At 47.3% G+C, this 19350-nt stretch overlaps 1 non-coding gene across 1 annotated transcript; it reads right to left on the bottom strand.

The window, feature by feature from the left end:
* Positions 1-2814: 2814 nt before the first annotated feature.
* Positions 2815-2952, bottom strand: LOC119948323. The gene has a single exon (XR_005456727.1). It is a non-coding gene; the product is annotated as a small nucleolar RNA SNORA7 (small nucleolar RNA).
* Positions 2953-19350: the final 16398 nt, after the last annotated feature.

Below are 19350 nucleotides of genomic sequence, written 5' to 3'. Positions count from 1 at the left end.
TAGAAATTAACAAGAAAAAAAGTTATCTTGGAAAATATTTGGGAGCCAAAGAAGAGTGTTTGGCTCAAAACATTCGGGCAGCCCATTGTCTATTGAATTATGTAACTCCAACATGTACCCCTTCCTCAAATGTAGAAGCAGCAAGGCCTAGTGGAAAGAATCAGAGGAACTGGGTTTGAATCTCGGCTCTGCCACTTGTCTGCTGTGTGACCTTAGGTGACACACTTCACTTCTCTGGGCCTCAGTTTCCTCATCTGTAAAATGGGGATGCAATGCCTGTTCTCTGTGAATCCCCATGTGGAACCTGATTATCTTGTATCTTCCCCCCTGCTTAATGTGGCGCTGGGCATGTAGTAAGTGCTCAACAAATACCATTATTGTTGTTATTATGATTTTTGTACCCCTTTCAATAATAATGATGGTATTTGTTAAGCGCTTACTATGTGCCAAGCGCTGTTCTAAGTGCTGGCACTGTTCTAAGCGCTTCAGTTGAAGTGCACAGGTGCAGGTTACTTAGTTGATCCCTGTGAAGGTACAGGGTAGCATTTATTTATAATAATAATACTGATAATGATAATTATGGTATTTAACCACTTACTATTTGCCAGGCACTGTACTAAGCATTAGGTTGGATACAAGCAGATATAGGTTGGATGTAGTCTCTGTCATTCATCTGTCATTCTGTCTCTGTCTCGTATAGGGCTCACAGTCTTAATCCCCATTTTACAGATGAGGTAACTGAGGCACAGAGAAGTGATGTGGCTTGCCCAAGGCTACACAGCAGACAAGAGGCAGAGCCTCAATTTGAACCTATGACCTTCTGACTCCTAGATGTGTGCTGTATCCACTATGACATCCTTAGTTACTGGCTTTTTGCCTCTGTAAAATGGGAAAACAGTTACTGACCTACCTTTTGGATGGTGTTCAGAAATAGAAGGGGAGACAGAAATGAATTAGAGGCTCCACATTTTTGGCTAGGCAGGTCTTCTGGGCTTCTATTAGTAGTGGTATTTATTAAGTGTCCACTTGTTGCTGAGCACTGCCCTAGGTGTTTGTGAAGTACAGAACAAAGAAGTGATATGTTCCCTACCCACAAAAGGAGTTTACACCCTAAAGGGGGAGATGAACTTGGAAATATTTACAACTAAAGAAGTCATAATGAATGATTGAATAAGCATATATTCTTCAGTGCTGAGGATAGCAAGCTGATTTTAACCAGTTACCACTTGCATGTACCTTTCCTGTCAGAGACAGAGCTGTCACTGTTTTTATTTCTTGGCAAGTATGGGAAGAAGACATTGAACAATTCCAGCTTGGCTAGTCCGGGTGGAGGGAGATTTTGAACCTTCTTTTGGACTAGTAATTGTTTTAATAAGAGATAAATATGTCACCTGTTCTTCAATGAACCATAAGGACTAAATTATTTCCTGGGAATAAACTTGTGACCTCTTTGAAGTTAATCGACCACCTTGTAATAATTTATTCAGAGGTACCCTGGTGCCCCAGTAGAGCTGAGCCACCTCACAGGGGTGAGCAGTTCATTCCCAGATATAAATTTCCTTCCCTGACTCATTGCACGGGGAATTCTGTAATAAATGCAGTGCTCTGCACATAAGTGCTCAATCAATCCATGATTGATTGATCAATAAACCACCGAGCATCTCGAAACTGGAGGAACTTGGAGAGAGTCTGAGGAGAACCCCAGAGATGATTAAAGGGTCAAAGAATAAGCTCTATTCAATGCTAAGCGGAGGTGTTAAGCAGGTGACCCACCCTGGGGGGAGAATGACCTATGTACGGTTCCCATACAATCAGCAGAACATTAATAACCTGTGCTTTACCCATGTTTTGCCTGTGGACCTGATTTAAGAGCTTCCAACATCTGCATTTGTGGTACACGAGAACAGGGCGGGAAGCCACAAGTAGTGAGAGAAGGAGGAACCAGAGGAAAAGATGGGGAGGGAAAAAAGGAGGCAAATGTGTGTGCGAAAATGTCAACATGCGTAAAAATATAAATAGTGTGTGTGTGTAATCTGGGTGTGCGTTTGTGAAAAAATCTGACTGTGTTTGTGTAAATCTGGGGTGAGAAAGCATGAAAATCTGAGGTGGGGGGGATGTGAAAATCTGGGAGTAGTTAGTCTGCAGAAGAGAAGAATGAGGAACAACAATAGTAGTCATCAAATAAATGAAAGGTTGTTATGCTAAGCAAGATGACCAGATGTTCTTACAGTGAGGGCAGAAGAAAAGAAAATGACTTTAAGTTGTGGGATGATGGATTTTGGTTAAACCTAACCTGTTCAGGATCCTCTCCTGTTCAGTATAGTCATGATTAAACAGGGTTAATGCGAGACGTGGCGAATGGAACTCTTCAGTCTTAGTGGAGGAAGGATTTTCTTCAGTTTGGAAGAACAATAATGACAATAATGACTGTGGTATTTTTTGAGCACTTAGTATGTGCCAAGCACTGTACTTAGCACTGGGGTAACTACAAGTTAATCAGGTCCCACATGAGGATCACAGTCTAAGTAGGAGGGAGAACAGGTATTGAATCCCCATTTTGCAGATGACGGAACAGAGGCACAGAGAAGTTAAGCGACTTGCCCAAGGTCTTGTCTTGTCTTACGCTGTCGTCGCCTCTGATCCATAATGAGTCTATGGACACATCTCTCCTAGAATGCCCCACTCTCCATCTGCAATCGTTTTCTTGGTAAAAATTCAGAAATTGTTGACCATTGCCTCCTTCCGCGCAGTCAGTTTGAGCCTCCATCCTCGACTCTCTCCCATGCCACTGCTGCCCAGAACAGGTGAGTTTTGATTTGTAGCAGATTGCCTTCCACTCGCTAGCCACTGCCCAAACTAGGATTGGAATGGGTAGGCCTCTGCTTGACTCTCCATTCCATAGCCAAGACTGGTAGGGTACTGGAAACTCTCCAGGTGTGATCCTGAGAGGGGTGCCCAGGGTCACTTAGCTGGTAACTGGCAGAGCTGGGATTAGAGCCCAGCTCCTCTGACTCCCAGGCCAGTGTTCTGTCCACTAGGCGATGTTGCCTCTCTGTTTGGGATGGTGAGGTCCTTCGCGAAAGTACTGCCATATTCTTATTCTCTGCTGCTTCCCCAAGGTGTAATTTATTTGAGAGTCTGTCACCCCCCACTAGACTGTAAACTCTACTAGGGCAGGGATTGTGCCTTTTTACTCTTTTATCTTCTCCCAAGTGCTTAGTACAGTGCTCTGCATATGTTAAGCATTCAATAAAAACCACTGATTGATTGAAGGCAGAAGATCAATGGCCAGCTCTCTGGGTTGCTGACATTTTGTCACCATACCACCAAAGGTGGATAATTCCACGCCCATATATTTTTTTTTCCTAACCCAAGTCATTTACTTCATTCAAATAATTAGCCTGAATTAGCCAATTAGCAGCCCTGTCCCTGCATGAGAGTTTTGAAGGTGAACTCAGAAAGTCTTGATAATCTGACAGAAGTTTACCAACTGAATCATCAGTTTTGATCAGGCTCCTGCTGTGGGCAGAACACTATCCTAAGCACTTGAGAGAGTACAATCAATCAATCAATCATATTTATTGAGCGCTTACTGTGTGCAGAGCACTGTACTAAGCGCTTGGGAAGTACAAGTTGGCAACATATAGAGACAGTCCCTACCCAACAGTGGGTAGAAGATGTGGTCAATCAATCAATCAATCAATCAATCGTATTTATTGAGCGCTTACTATGTGCAGAGCACTGTACTAAGCGCTTGGGAAGTACAAATTGGCAACACATAGAGACAGTCCCTACCCAACAGTGGGTCCCCGCCTAATCTAATCTAATGGAGGACAGAGGTATTCCATAGGTACAACTGGTAATAGCTAAAATGAGCGAATCATCAATACATGAATGGCTACATAATATAGTATTTGTTTTGCAGTTACTATGTGGCAAGAGCTGTTCTAGGCTCATTCATTCATTCATTCATTCATTCAATTGTATTTATTGAGTGCTTACTGTGTGCAGACCACTGTACTAAGCTCTTGGAAAGTACAATTCAGCAATAAAGAGAGACAATCTCTGCCCATTCTAGGCTTTCAGTCTAGACGGGGGAAGACAGACATCAAAACAAGTAAACAGGCATCAATATAAATAAATAGAATTATAGATATATACACATAAGTACTGTGGGAGGGGGGAGAGCAAAGGGAATGAGTCAAGGTGATGCGGAAGGGAGGGGGAGCTGAGGAAAAGGGGGGCTTAGTCTGGGAAGGCCTCTTGGAGGAGGTGAGCCTTCAGTAAGGCTTTGAAGGGGGGAAGAGTCATTGTTTGGTGGATTTGAGGACAGAGGGCATTCCAGATCAGGGGTAGGAGGTGGGCTGGGGTTGAGGGTGGGACAGGCAAGACAGAGGCACAGTGAGAAAGTTAGCACCAGAGGAGTGGAGGGTGTGGGCTGGGTTGGAGAAGGAGAGAAGGGAGGTGAGGTAGGAGGGGAAAGGTGTTGGAGAGCTTTGACGCCAAGAGTGAGGAGTTTTTGTTTGATAAGGATGTTAATAGGGCAACGACTGGAATTTTTTGAGGATGGGGGTGACATATCCAGCACGTTTCTGTAGAAAGATAATCCAGGCAGCAGAGTGAAGTATGGACTTAAGTGGGGAGAGGCAGGAGGTTGGGATGTCAGAAAGGAGGCTGATGCAGTAATCCAGTGGGGATAGGATGAGTGATTGTACTAACGTGGTAGTGGTTTGGATGGAGAGGAAAAGGCGGGTCTTGGCGATGTTGTGAAGGTGAGACCAGCAGGATTTGGTGACAGATTGGATATGTGGGGTGAATGAGAGAGCAGAGTCAAGGATAACACCAAGGCTCTGGGGTAGATATGAATTAATCAGGTCAGACACGGTCCCTGTCCCAAATGGGGCTCACAGTCCAAGTAGGAAGATGTCACCCGTCGTCCGGGGACAGGTTCATTCAGTAATCGGCTAGGAGAGAGAGACAGAGAGAGAGACAGACAGAGAGAGAGAGAGAGAGAGAGAGAGAGAGAGGCAGGTCATGGACGGAAAGCCTGAGTTTTATATAAAATTTATTCCGTGAGGCAAATTGAATTATTTAGTTGTTTAGGCGCAATGGATTGAGCTTCCCTTTTGGGAGGAATGTAATCAATTAGCAATATTCAAGCTTCCCTAACGGGAGGAACACAATCATACGTTAATCACGCGTGGGTGAGGCGGCTAGCTCTCACCCATGTGCACTTCCCACTCAGGAAGAATCCACTTACTTTCCCACATGGGAAGAATTCATTCCATTACCCGTGCCCATGGTGGGTGGCTAGCTCTCACCATGTGCTCTCCCTACATGGAAGGAATCCACTCATGATTCCCATTAGCAGCAGGGCACTTGGGTCCCACCCACGAGACACTCATCCGTCCCACGGCCCTTGCCTCAGTGTATTGGTTCTGGTTGCAGAGCAGGCACCTGGCCTTCTGGGCAGAGAAAGACACATGGGCTGCTGCCACTGCTGCTGCAGCTCCTCCTGCTGCTGCGTGTCTCGGTGTTCTGACCCCGACGGTCAGAGGTGACAGGTATTTATCGCCTGTGCCCCTAGGCCATTCCAGCTTCCGGCCTCAGTCTATCCAATCTCTGCACCCCACCCCACCTCCCCATACCTAATTTGATTGGCACGGGGGCGAGGGACACCTTCTGTTTTCCAGGCTTGGGCTGTCAATCTAGCAGTTTTGGTTGTGGGGGCGGTATTCCACCCTCACTTCCGAGTTCCACCTGCTGGCTCAGGTGGTCACGAGATAGTATTTGACCTTGAGATGGCCGGTACCCCAGGGTCACCTCGGGACAGAAGGAGAGCAGGTATTGAATCTCCACTTGCCTGATGAGGAAACTGTGGCCCAGAGAAGTCAAGTGACTTGCCCAAGGCCACACAACAGACAAGTGGAAGAGCTGGGATTAGAGTCCAGGTCCTCTGACTCTCAGGCCCATGATCTTTACACTAGGCCACAATGCTCCTCCAGTAAATGGAACAAATAAATTGATAATCATGTAAGTGCCTATGAGTCACAAGACCTGGGTTCTACCAATTACCTTTTGTGTGACCTTGGGCAAGTCACTTGACATCTCTGGATCTCATTTACCTCATCTGTAAAATGGGGATTAAGAGTGTGAGCCCCATTTGGGACAGGGACTGTGTCCAACCTAACTTGTATCTACCCCAGCGCTTAGGACAGTACTTGACAACGTAGTAAGCACTTACCAAATGCAATCATTATTATTAGGTCACTGCTCTGAGTCATGGGAGTCTTGAATGTGCTAGTGCTCACACTGGCTTGGTTTTCTGAGTTGTTGAAAAAGCAGTGAGAAATATTTTGGAGTGCAATTCCAAACTCCCAATTGGGTTGAAAATCTGGATCAGGATGTTCATTACCATATTTTTCAGGGTTTCCCAAATCTTTCCAACAAATAATGATAATCCCACTTTCTTTCTGAGAGCTTGCATCCCAAAGAAGATAATAATAATAATAATAATAACAATTATGGTATTTGTTAGGCACTTATTATGTGCCAAGCACCGTACTAAGCACTGGGGTGGATACAAGCTAACTGGACACAGTCCTTTTTCCCACATGTGGCTCACCATCTCAATCCCCATTTTACAGATGAGGTAACTGAGGCAAGTCATTTTTATTATTATTATTATTTTTTAAGTGCTTACTATATGCCGAACACTGTTCTAAGCACTGGGGTAGATACAGGGTAAACAGGTTGTCGCACGTGGGGCTCACAGTTTTAATTCCCATTTTACAGATGAGGTAACTGAGGCACAGAGAAGTTAAGTGGCTTGCCCAAGGTCACACAGCAGACAAGTGGAATCAGGATTAGAACCCATGTCCTCTGACTCCCAAGCCTGTGCTCTTTCCACTAATTGGTAGAAATCCTTAATGGTCAGCAGGAATCCCATATATTTTATAAATGAGTTTAACTCCCCCTTCTAGACTGTGAGCCCATTGTTGGGTAGGGACCATATCTATATGTTGCCGATTTGTACTTTCCAAGCACTTAGTACAGTGCTCTGCACACAGTAAGCACTCAATAAATGATTAAATGAATGAATGAATTGTTATAATTTTGGTAACAATTTGATAATGTTCATTGAGTAGGGCTAAGGCCCATTTTTTGAGGCACCCGTCAAGTTTATTGCAAAATGAAATAATGCCTGAAACTGAAAGTGAGATTTGATTTACTTTTCTTTAAACAATTGGGTACCAGCCAAACCCATGGCTTTAAGCATTAAATACCCTGGGAAAGGTTCAAAGTCCACACTGTTATCTATTTTAGGCTGATTTCTTTACCCTTTTTCTCACCTGTTTCAAGTCATCAACAGCTTGCAATCTGTCAATATTGAGCATCCAATGTGTACAGAGAAGCAGCATGCCTGGTGGAAAGAGCCTGGGCCTGGGAGTCAGAGGACTTAGGTTCTTATCCCAGCTCCACCACTTGTCTGCTGTGTGACCTTGGAAAAGCCACTTCACATCTCTTTGCCTCAGTTCCTTTGTCTGCAAAATGGGAATTTAATACCTGTTCTCCCTCCTACTGAGACTACCAGCCTTATGTGGGATCTGATTATCTTGTATCTACCCTAGTGTGTAAGAGCAGTACTTGACACATAATAAGCTCTTATTATTGTTATTATTGTTACAGAGCCCAAGAGGGTATGAAGACATGATTTCTGCCTTTAGGGAACTGATAATCAGCACCTTCAGGATTTATTTCTTTATTTTTCTGTGGGTTTCTGGTACAGCCCTTGGTGCTGTAAGGATTTACAGAGAATGAAAAAGTTAGTTACAGTTTCTAGCCTAGTGGAATTTACAATGTACTGCTTTCATTGAACAGTAAGGGTCGGCTCTCTCCAGTGGAGGCCTCTTCTTCTCCCACTCCCCCAGACTCACCGGAAAAGGAGGAGGTGTCGGTTTACTTCTTGCCCGCTAATGTCGCTTTTGCACTATCCCTCCTCCCCCTTCCCTTTCCTTCCCTTCCTTTGAAGCCCACATTATTCGCCTCTACCCCCCCCTTCAGATTCTTGTAGCCGTCATCTACCGCCCCCCCCCCCCCCCGGCCCCACCTCCAAATTTTTAACGATTTTGACCCTTTCCTCACCTTCCTTCTCTCCTTTTCCATGCCCACTCTGATCTTCGGAGACTTCAACATCCACATGGATATCCCTGGTGACTCCTCTGCCGCCCGCCTTCTATCTCTCCTTGACGCTGCCAACCTCTTGCTCCACCCCATCTCGCCCACTCACCAACTCGGTCATACCCTTGACCTCATCATCTCCTACCGTTGGACTGTGTCCACCCTCACCAACTCTGAAATCCCACTCTCTGATCATAATCTTCTCACCTGCCTCCTCACTCACACTCCTTTCCCTTGTAAATCCATATTGCTCCCTCACAGAGATCTACACTCTCTTGACCCCATCCATCTTTCTGAGCACCTCACACCCCACCTTGCCTCCCTCTCCTCGCTACCCAATCTTGATGATCAGATTGCTGCTCTCAACTCTACCCTTTCTACTCAGCTAGACTCACTCGCTCCCCTTTCCCTTCACCGCTCTCGTACCACTAACCCACAGCCCTGGATCACTGCCACTGTCCGCCTCCTTCGCTCTTATGCTCGAGCTGCCGAACGCTGCTGGCAAAAGTCTAAACACCATGTCAACCTCGTTCACTTCAAGTTTATCCTTTCTTGCCTTAACTCAGCCCTCTCCTCTGCCAGGCAAAACTATTTCTCTTCCCTTATTGACACCCATGCCCATCATCCCCGTCAGCTCTTCCGTACATTCAACTCCCTTCTCAGGCCCCCGGTTCCTCCCCCTCCTCCTTCCCTCACCCCCAACGATCTGGCCTCCTACTTCATTAATAAAATTAAATCCATCAGGTCTGACCTCCCCAAAGTCACTCCCCCCGCTTCTCCAACCCCCCAGCTCTCAACACTCTCTGCTACTCTCCCATCCTTCCCAGCAGTATCCTCAGAGGAGCTCTCCTCCCTCCTCTCAAGTGCTACTCTGGCCACCTGTGCTTCTGACCCCATTCCCTCTCATCTCATGAAATCTCTCACTCCATCCCTTCTCCCCTCCTTAACTTCCATCTTCAACTGCTCACTCTCCACTGGTTCCTTCCCCTCTGCCTTCAAACATGCCCATGTCTCTCCCATCCTAAAAAAACCCTCTCTTGACCCCACCTCACCTTCTAGTTATCACCCCATCTCCCTCCTACCATTCCTTTCCAAACTCCTTGAACGAGTCGTCTACACGCGCTGCCTTGAATTCCTCAACACCGACTCTCTCCTCGACCCCCTCCAGTCTGGCTTCCGTCTCCTACATTCCACAGAAACTGCCCTCTCAAAGGTCACCAATGACCTCCTGCTTGCCAAATCCAACGGCTCCTACTCTGTCCTAATCCTCCTCGACCTCTCAGCTGCCTTCGACACTGTGGACCACCCCCTTCTCCTCAACATGCTATCCAACCTTGGCTTCACAGACTCCGTCCTCTCCGGGTTCTCCTCTTATCTCTCTGGTCGTTCATTCTCAGACTCTTTTGCAGGCTCCTCCTCCCGCTCCCATCCCCTTACTGTGGGGGTTCCTCAAGGTTTGGTTCTTGGTCCCCTTCTCTTCTCGATCTACACTCACTCCCTTGGTGACCTCATTCGCTCCCATGGCTTCAACTATCATCTCTACACTGATGACACCCAAATCTACATCTCTGCCCCTGCTCTCTCCCCCTCCCTCCAGGCTCACATCTCCTCCTGCCTTCAGGACATCTCCATCTGGATGTCTGCCCGCCACCTAAAACTCAACATGTCCAAGACTGAACTCCTTGTCTTCTCTCCCAAACCCTGCCCTCTCCCTGACTTTCCCATCACCGTTGATGGCACTACCATCCTTCCCATCTCACAAGCCCGCAACCTTAGTGTCATCCTTGACTCCGCTCTCTCGTTTACCCCTCACATCCAAGCCGTCACCAAATCCTGCTGGTCTCAGCTCCGCAACATTGCCAAGAACCGCCCTTTCCTCTCCATCCAAACCACTACCCTGCTCATTCAAGCTCTCATCCTATCCTGTCTGGACTACTGTATTAGCCTCCTCTCCGATCTCCCATCCTCTTGTCTCTCCCCACTTCAATCCATACTTCACGCCGCTGCCCGGATTGTCTGTCCAGAAACGCTCTGAGCATGTTACTCCCCTCCTCAAAAATCTCCAGTGGCTACCAATCAACCTACGCATCAGGCAGAAACTCCTCACCCTCGGCTTCAAGGCTCTCCATCACCTCACCCCCTCCTACCTCACCTCCCTTCTCTCCTTCTACTGCCCAGCCCGCACCCTCCGCTCCTCTGCCGCTAATCTCCTCACCGTGCCTCGTTCTCGCCTGTCCTGCCTTCGACCCCTGGCCCACGTCATCCCCCTGGCCTGGAATGCCCTCCCTCCCCACATCCGCCAAGCTAGCTCTCTTCCTCCCTTTAAGGCCCTACTGAGAGCTCACCTCCTCCAGGAGGCCTTCCCAGACTGAGCCTCCTCCTTCCTCTCCTCCTCATCCCCCTCTCCACCCACCCACCTTACCTCCTTCCCTTCCCCACAGCACCTGTATATATGTATATATGTTTGTACATATTTATTACTCTATTTATTTTACTTGTACATATCTATTCTATTTATTTTATTTTGTTAATATGTTTGGTTTTGTTCTCTGTCTCCCCCTTCTAGACTGTGAGCCCACTGTTGGGTAGGGACTGTCTCTATATGTTGCCAACTTGTATTTTCCAAGCGCTTAGTATAGTGCTCTGCACACAGTAAGCACTCAATAAATATGATTGATTGATTGATTGATTTCTCAGTTTGACCAGTTTGCATTGAATGGAGAATTGAGAGAAATGGTAGCTCTGAGGAAGTGTAAATCTGTAATAGAGAAGCTCACCGAAGCACCCTGAAGAAGCTCCAGATTCGGGCATAGGGTCAATCAGTCAATCAACCAACAGTATTTATTGAGCACTTACTGTGTGCAGAGTACTGTACTAAGTGCTTCAGCTAGTACAGTACAACGGAGTTGGTAGATGTATTCCCTGCCCACACGGAGCTGGGTCAGCCAGTCAGGATGCATTATCAACCCACCAACTAGAGAAGCAGTGTGATCTAGTGCATAGAGCATGGGCCTGGGAGTCAGAAGGACCTGGGTTCGAGTTCCAGCTCTGTCACCTGTCTGCTGTGTGACCTTGGGCAAGTCACTTAACTTCTCTCACCTCAGTTACCTCATCTTTAAAATGGGGATTAAGACTGTGAGTCCCATGTGCGACATGGACGGTGACCAACCTGATTATCTTGTATGTATCCCAGAGCTTAGAAACAGTGCCTGGCACATAGTAAGCACTTAACAAATGCCATAAAAAAGTCACTCAGTGGTATTTATTGAGAGTTTACTGTGTGCAGAGCACTGGACTAAGTGCTTGGGAGAGTTGTTAGATACTTTCCTTGCCCACGAGGATCTTACAATCTAGAGAGAATTGATCGATTGATTTTACAGGGTTGGGTTTATTTTCTGAGTTACTCTCACGCTCCCTCTGACACACCCTCCTCCTCTTTTTCTTAGACACATATCCTTCCAGCTCCTTCTGAAACAATTCCAACCAGAACAGGCCATCTGACCCTTATTTTCCTACTGGTTCTCTGCTCCAGATTGTTCTGCCTTACTTCCACCCCTGGTTCTAGACACTGGCCTGCTGTGTGGCCTTGGGCAAGCACCGAACCACTCTGGACCTCGATTTCCTCATCTTTAAAATGGGGATAAGATATTTGCTCTCCCTATCCTTAGGTGGTTAGCCCCCATGTAAGACAAGGAGTGTCTCCAATCTGATTATCTTAAATCTACCCCAGTTCATAGTTCAGCACTTTCTCCCATAAATGCACACTATAATTAAGTTTCTCCGTAACGTGTAGGCACCTCTGAAAGCCAAAATAGCTTCTGGGGATTAATCTGTCCCACATGATATCCTAGAGGATAAATTTACTGAATGGCAGCATAGACACCCGAAAAAATTCACACAACTTCCAAAGGAGTCTATTTTACTACTAGATAGCAGCTTAGGCCGTGGGAGAGTCAGGCTTATGAAAAAGGAAGACTTTTCCCACAAGTTGATTTTGATTCTGAACCATCTCTCTGGGGTAGCATGCAATCCCTTGTTAGTGTCTCTTAATTGGCTATGGAATCTGAAGAAAACAAATTCCTTAGTTATCCTTCTGAAAAACCACTCAAACACGTTAAATAGGAGGTTTCATTCCACTCTCTTTTCTGAGATCAAGACGGATCCAAAAGACTTTTGGGACAAAAAAAAAGTCTCATTTCCTGAACTTCTATTTAAACTTTTCCCCTCCTCCTCCTCTGATTAAATAGGGTGGGGATGCCACCTCTCAAAATACGATTGACAATATGCCAACTCCAACTATCAGCAAATATTTAAAAATGAAGAGAAAGTTCCCTGTTTGGGTGGAATACAAGATCCTAGTCTAGCTCAGACTGATCCACCCAATACCATCTCTGGGAATGGGTCATTCTGTTGCTTCGTTGGCAAAAACAGATTAGTTCTAAAATGCTTGTTTGATCAGATAATTCTATTTTAGTGATTTCTTAGAGGGTAAGGAAGGAAACCCTTATCTGATCTTCATCCTAGTGAGATCCATTTGGGGTTTGCCTGAAAGTGCATCATGTTGGCAAGCAGGCAAAAGGGTGAAACTATATCATCTAGATAAAAATCTGCAGAGAGAGAGAGAAAGAGAAAAGAGAGAGTCACTAAGCAAAGCAGATGCTGGTGGGATCAAATCCCAGGAGAAAATAATTTGAGATGAACATATTTGGATAATAATCTATGTCTCTGGCCAAAAGCTATGTAAACCAGTCTGTTAAATGATGGTTTACATTGCTTGTGCATGTTCACCTCCCTTTAGCACAGTCTCACAAATAAATACATTGACTAAATCTGCTATCTGTCCTATATAGTTCAGATTTGAGTAGGAAGTTCACTATATGAAAGACAGCTTTTTCCTAACTGAAGACTGTTTCCTAGCCAAATTGCATGTTGCAAGGACTAAAATTGGATGAGCTCTTCAGAGAGGTCAGGCACATCTGCATGGTGCCAGACCACCATGTGGCAATTCTGGGACTAGGCTTTGAAGAACAGGGTTTAGAAATAGTGAATTCCTTCTTAAAACCATTGACTCAGCCTTGATATTAGCTGCTAACACCTAACAGTGAGGCAGAACAGAGGAGAATAATCTAGAGGAGATTTAATTACAGTTTACATGGTTTGGTTGTGTTTGCCCCGCTCCTCAAGAACCTCCAGTGGTTGCCCATCCACTTCTGCATCAAACAGAAACTCCTTACCATCCGCTTTAAGACACTCAAACAGCTCTCCGCATTCTACCCTGCCTCGCTGATCTCTTACTACAACCCAACCCGCACACTTTGCTCCTCTAACATCAACCTACTCACTGAACCTCGATCTCATCTCTTGAGGGGCCAACCCCTTGCTCAGTTTTCCCCTGGAATGGAACTCCCTCCCCTTTCTAAACCAATAGTCCATTCATTCATTCAATCGTATTTATTGAGCGCTTTCTTTGTGCAGAGCACTGTATTAAGCGCTTGGGAAGTATAAGTTGGCAACATATAAACATGGTCCCTTCCCCAAAACGGGCTCACAGTCGAGAAGGGGGAGACAGACAACAAAACAAAACATGTAGCCTCCTCACTCACACTCCTTTCCCCTGAAAATCCATATTACTCCCTCACAGAGATCTCCGCTCTCTTGACCCCATCCATCTTTCTGAGCACCTCACACCCCACCTTGCCTCCCTCTCCTCTCTGCCCAGTCTTGATGATCATATTACTGCTCTCAACTCTACCCTTTCTACTCAGCTAGACTCACTCGCTCCCCTTTCCCTTCGCCGCTCTCGTACCACTAACCCACAGCCCTGGATCACTGCCACTGTCCGCCTCCTTCGCTCTTATGCTTGAGCTGCCGAACGCTGCTGGCAAAAGTCTAAACACCATGCCAACCTCGTTCACTTCAAGTTTATCCTTTCCTGTCTTAACTCAGCCCTCTCCTCTGCCAGACAAAACTATTTCTCCTCCCTTATTGACACCCATGCCCGTCAACACTGTCAGCTCTTCCGTACATTCAACTCCCTTCTCAGGCCCCCGGTTCCTCCCCCTCCTCCTTCCCTCACCCCCAACGATCTGGCCTCCTACTTCATTAGCAAAATTAAATCCATCAGGTCCGACCTCCCCAAAGTCACTCCCCCACGTTCTCCAACCCCCCAGCTCTCAACACTCTCTGCTACTCTCCCATCCTTCCCAGCAGTATCCTCAGAGGAGCTCTCCTCCCTCCTCTCAAGTGCTACTCTGGCCACCTGTGCTTCTGACCCCATTCCCTCTCATCTCATGAAATCTCTCACTCCATCCCTTCTCCCCTCCTTAACTTCCATCTTCAACTGCTCACTCTCCACTGGTTCCTTCCCCTCTGCCTTCAAACATGCCCATGTCTCTCCCATCCTAAAAAAACCCTCTCTTGACCCCACCTCACCTTCTAGTTATCGCCCCATCTCCCTCCTACCATTCCCTTCCAAACTCCTTGAACGAGTCGTCTACACGCGCTGCCTCGAATTCCTCAACACCAACGCTCTCCTCGACCCCCTCCAGTCTGGCTTCCGTCCCCTACATTCCACGGAAACTGCCCTCTCAAAGGTCACCAATGACCTCCTGCTTGCCAAATCCAACGGCTCCTACTCTATCCTAATCCTCCTCGACCTCTCAGCTGCCTTCGACACTGTGGACCACCCCCTTCTCCTCAACACGCTATCCGACCTTGGCTCCATAGACTCCGTCCTCTCCTGGTTCTCCTCTTATCTCTCCGATCATTCATTCTCAGTCTCTTTTGCAGGCTCCTCCTCCCCCTCCCATCCCCTTACTGTGGGGTTTCCCCAAGGTTCAGTGCTTGGTCCCCTTCTGTTCTCGATCTACACTCACTCCCTTGGTGACCTCATTCGCTCCCATGGCTTCAACTATCATCTCTACGCTGATGACACCCAGATCTACATCTCTGCCCCTGCTCTCTCCCCCTCTCTCCAGGCTCGCATCTCCTCCTGCCTTCAGGACATCTCCATCTGGATGTCTGCCCGCCACCTAAAACTCAACATGTCCAAGACTGAACTCCTTGTCTTCCCTCCCAAACCCTGCCCTCTCCCTGACTTTCCCATCTCTGTTGACGGCACTACCATCTTTCCCATCTGACAAGCCCACAACCTTGGTGTCATCCTCGACTCTGCTCCCTCATTCATCCCTCACATCCAAGCTGTCACCAAAACCTGCTGGTCTCAGCTCCACAACATTGCCAAGAACCGCCCTTTCCTCTCCATCCAAACCGCTACCCTGCTCGTTCAAGCTCTCATCCTATCCCGTCTGGACTACTGCATCAGCCTTCTCTCTGATCTCCCATCCTCGTGTCTCTCCCCACTTCAATCCATACTTCATGCTGCTCCCTTGATTGTCTTTGTCCAGAAATGCTCTGGACATGTTACTCCCCTCCTCAAAAATCTCCAGTGGCTACCAGTCAATCTGCACATCAGACAGAAACTCCTCACCCTCGGCTTCAAGGCTCTACATCACCTTGCCCCCTCCTACCTCACCTCCCTTCTCTCCTTCTACAGCCCACCCCGCACTCTCCGCTCCTCTGCTGCTAATCTCCTCACCGTGCCTCATTCTCGCCTGTCCCGCCATTGCCCCCCGGCCCACGTCGTCCCCCTGGCCTGGAATGCCCTCCCTCTGCCCATCCGCCAAGCTAGCTCTCTTTTTCCCTTCAAGGCCCTACTGAGAGCTCACCTCCTCCAGGAGGCCTTCCCAGACTGAGCCCCCTCCTTCCTCTCCCCCCTCGTCCACCTCTCCATCCCCCCGTCTTACCTCCTTCCCTTCCCCACAGCACCTGTATATATGTATATATGTTTGTACATATTTATTACTCTATTTATTTATTTATTTTACTTGTACATATCTATTCTATTTATTTTATTTTGTTAGTATGTTTGGTTTTGTTCTCTGTCTCCCCCTTCTAGACTGTGAGCCCACTGTTGGGTAGGGACTGTCTCTATATGTTGCCAACTTGTACTTCCCAAGCGCTTAGTACAGTGCTCTGCACACAGTAAGCGCTCAATAAATACGATTGATTGATTGATGTAGATAGGTGTCAAAGTCGTCAGACCAAATAGAATTAAAGCTATATGCACACCATTAACAAAATAAATAGAATAGTAAATATGTACAAGTAAAATAGAGTAATAAATCTGTCCTGACAAGTGCTGTGAGGACGGGACGGAGGTAGGGCGGGGGGGATGGGGAGGAGGAGAGGAGAAAGGGGGCTCAGTCTGGGAAGGCCTCTTGGAGGAGGTGAGCTCTCAGTAGGGCTTGGAAGGTAGGAAGAGAACTAGCTTGGCAGATGTGTGGAGGGAGGGCATTTCAGGCCAGGGAAAGCAGCATGGCCTAGTGGGTAGAGCTTAGACCTGGGAGTCAGAGGTCATGAGTTCTAATTCCGATTCTGCTACTTGTCTGCTATGTGACCTTGGGCAAATCACTTCACTTCTCTGTGCCTCAGTTATTTCATCTGTAAAACAAACGGGGACTGAGACTGTGAGCCCCCTGTGAGACAGGGACTCTTTCTAACCTGATTTGCTTGTATCCATCCCAGTGCTTAGTACAGTGTCTGGCCCATAGTAGGTGCTTAACAAGTACCACAACTATTATTATTATTATTACTATTATTATTATTACCAGCTCTATCATATTGCACTTTCCCAAGCACTTAGTGAAGTGCTCTGCATGCAGTAAGTGTTCAATAAATGTGATTGATTGATAAGGGGGGGTTTATTCTGATGGCTACTTTGTGTCCTCTGCTGGTCTTGGGGGCTGCAGGATGGGGATGGGGTGGGGTCAGGGGTCATTGCCACGGACGCTGCTGGAACTACTTCTGGCCTTGTCCGGCCTGGGGCTCTGCCTGAGTAGGCAGGACCTCTTCTCCTACAGCCCCGACCACGGCTCCCATTCTGATGCCTGCTCTGCTTCTACCTGCAGGATGGCCTGCACAACGTCTGTGTGAAGGTCAGGGCCACGGGGACGGGGAGGGTCCATCCCCTGGGGAAAGATGCCGGAATGGACGGATCTTGGTGGGAGGGGCCTCGGGGGTAAAGTCAAGCCCTCCACATCTCCGCCTCTTGGCCCCGGAAGCAAAGGCAGGGGGTCCTGGTGCGAGTCACAGGTCCTGGGTTCTGATCCTGCCTCCCGGTGGGAGTCAAAGGACCTAGGTTCTAATTCCGCCTCCCCCACTTGTCTGCTGGGTGACCTGGGGCGAGTCGCTTCACTTCTCTGGGCCTCAGGTCCCTCATCTGGGAAATGGGGATGGAGGCTGTGAGCCCCACAAGGGACAGGGACTGCATCCAATCCAATTTGCTTGTATCCACACCAGCGCTTAGTACAGTGCCTGCCACAAATACCATTATTATTATTATTAACTCCTGCCTGATGGTCTTAGGGGGGTCTTCTGATTGACTCTACTGCCTGGGGAGAAGTGTAGGGGTGGTGGTTGTGGCAGGGTTGGGGGGGGAGCCGTCTCTATCCGAATCTTTTCTACTCCCATTACTTACCTATTTATGTGCAAATTCTTCTTCAAGGAGATGCTAATCCAGGTAACTACCCAGCTGGACACAGAAGCAGATTATAAATTAGTCTGCATCCCAAGGAAACCAGTGGATTATTTTCCTTTGTTCTTTGCTATGGGAAATAATAATAATAATAATAGCCTTTGTTAAGCACTTACTATGTGCAAAGCACTGTTCTAAGCGCTGGGGGAGATACAAGGTGATCAGGTTGTCCCACATGGGGCTCACAGTCTTAATCCCCATTTTAAAGATGAGGTAACTGAGGCTCAGAGAAGTTAAGTGAGTTGCCTAAGGTCACACAGCAGACGTGGCAGAGCCGGGATTAGAACTCATGACCTTTGACTCCCAAGGCTGTGCTCTTTCCACTGAGCCACGCTGCTTCTCTACAATCAACAGAAACAGGATTTGTTTTTTCTCAGTCTCCCAGAGGGGCAACAGCAACCAGTTGTTTGAGAGCTTGAGGAGGGAGGCATGTGCACTAACCCTATTCTGCACCCAGCAGCACAAACAATGATCTGATCACACCTCTTCTGCTCATCTTCCAAAGTCTTTAGTATCCCACTTACACCTCCTCCTCCATCGAGGCTTGATTTCTCCTGGGAAGAGGGCCCCAAGGGGTCAGAACTGGCCAATTGTCATCTCTCTCAGTCAGTGACTGACCAATCTCCTCTCTGAGACTTGAGGGACCAAAGTAGGAAAAGGGGCCGGGATTGTGTCTGTTTACTGTTATATTGTACTGTTCCAAGCTCTTAGTACCGTGCTCGGAACATAGTAAGTGCTCAGTAAATATGACTGAATGAATGAATGAACATTGGCAGGAAGGGTTTGGCGGAGCAGAAGTTCTGACACTTCCAGTCCCCTCAGCTTTCAAGGGACTTTAGGTAAATGGCCCCTGGGCTCTCCCCAAATGTTCCAGGGCCCTAACACAGCTTTCCCACTTGCCTGCAGGGTGATCTTGCATAAGTCACTTAACTGCTCTGTGCCTCAGTTTCCTCATCTGTACCATGGGGATTCAATGATAACAACTATGGTATTTCTAAGAGCCTACTATGTGCCAAGAACTCCACCAAGCACTGGGATAGATAACGGTTAGTTTGGTCAGACACAGTGCCCCTCAAGGGACTCGCTGTCTAATTGGAGTGGGGGAGAACAGGCATTTAGTACCCGTTTTATGGATGAGGAAACTGAGGCACAGAGAAGTGAAGTGGTTTGCCCAAGGTCACACAGCAGGCAAGGGGCGAAGCTGGGATTAGAACCCAGGTCCCTTGTCTTCCACCTGGGTCGCCTGTTCTCCCTCTCCACTCAGGCTGTGATCCCCATAATAATGATGGCATTTATTAAGCGCTTACTATGTGCAAAGTACTGTTCTAAGCACTGGAGCACTGTTCGGACAGGGTCGTGTTTGATCTGATTTACCCCAGCAAATAGCACAGTGCTTGGCATGTAGTAAGCGCTTAACATAAACTACAGTTATGATTATTATTATTATTATTATTAGGGTTGAGTCCCAGCAAATCCCACACAAATTAAGTACTGCTGTTGTCCACTGGCCTCAGTATATTATGAAATGCAGTGCCAGAATATGAATTAAGGAAGCATGCATCAAAATTAGTCAG

The sequence above is a fragment of the Tachyglossus aculeatus genome, chromosome X4 (genome assembly GCF_015852505.1).
Source record: "Tachyglossus aculeatus isolate mTacAcu1 chromosome X4, mTacAcu1.pri, whole genome shotgun sequence".
Lineage (NCBI taxonomy): Eukaryota > Metazoa > Chordata > Mammalia > Monotremata > Tachyglossidae > Tachyglossus > Tachyglossus aculeatus.
Note: the sequence above shows the minus strand (reverse complement) of the source record. Positions and strands in the feature narration are given on the sequence as shown.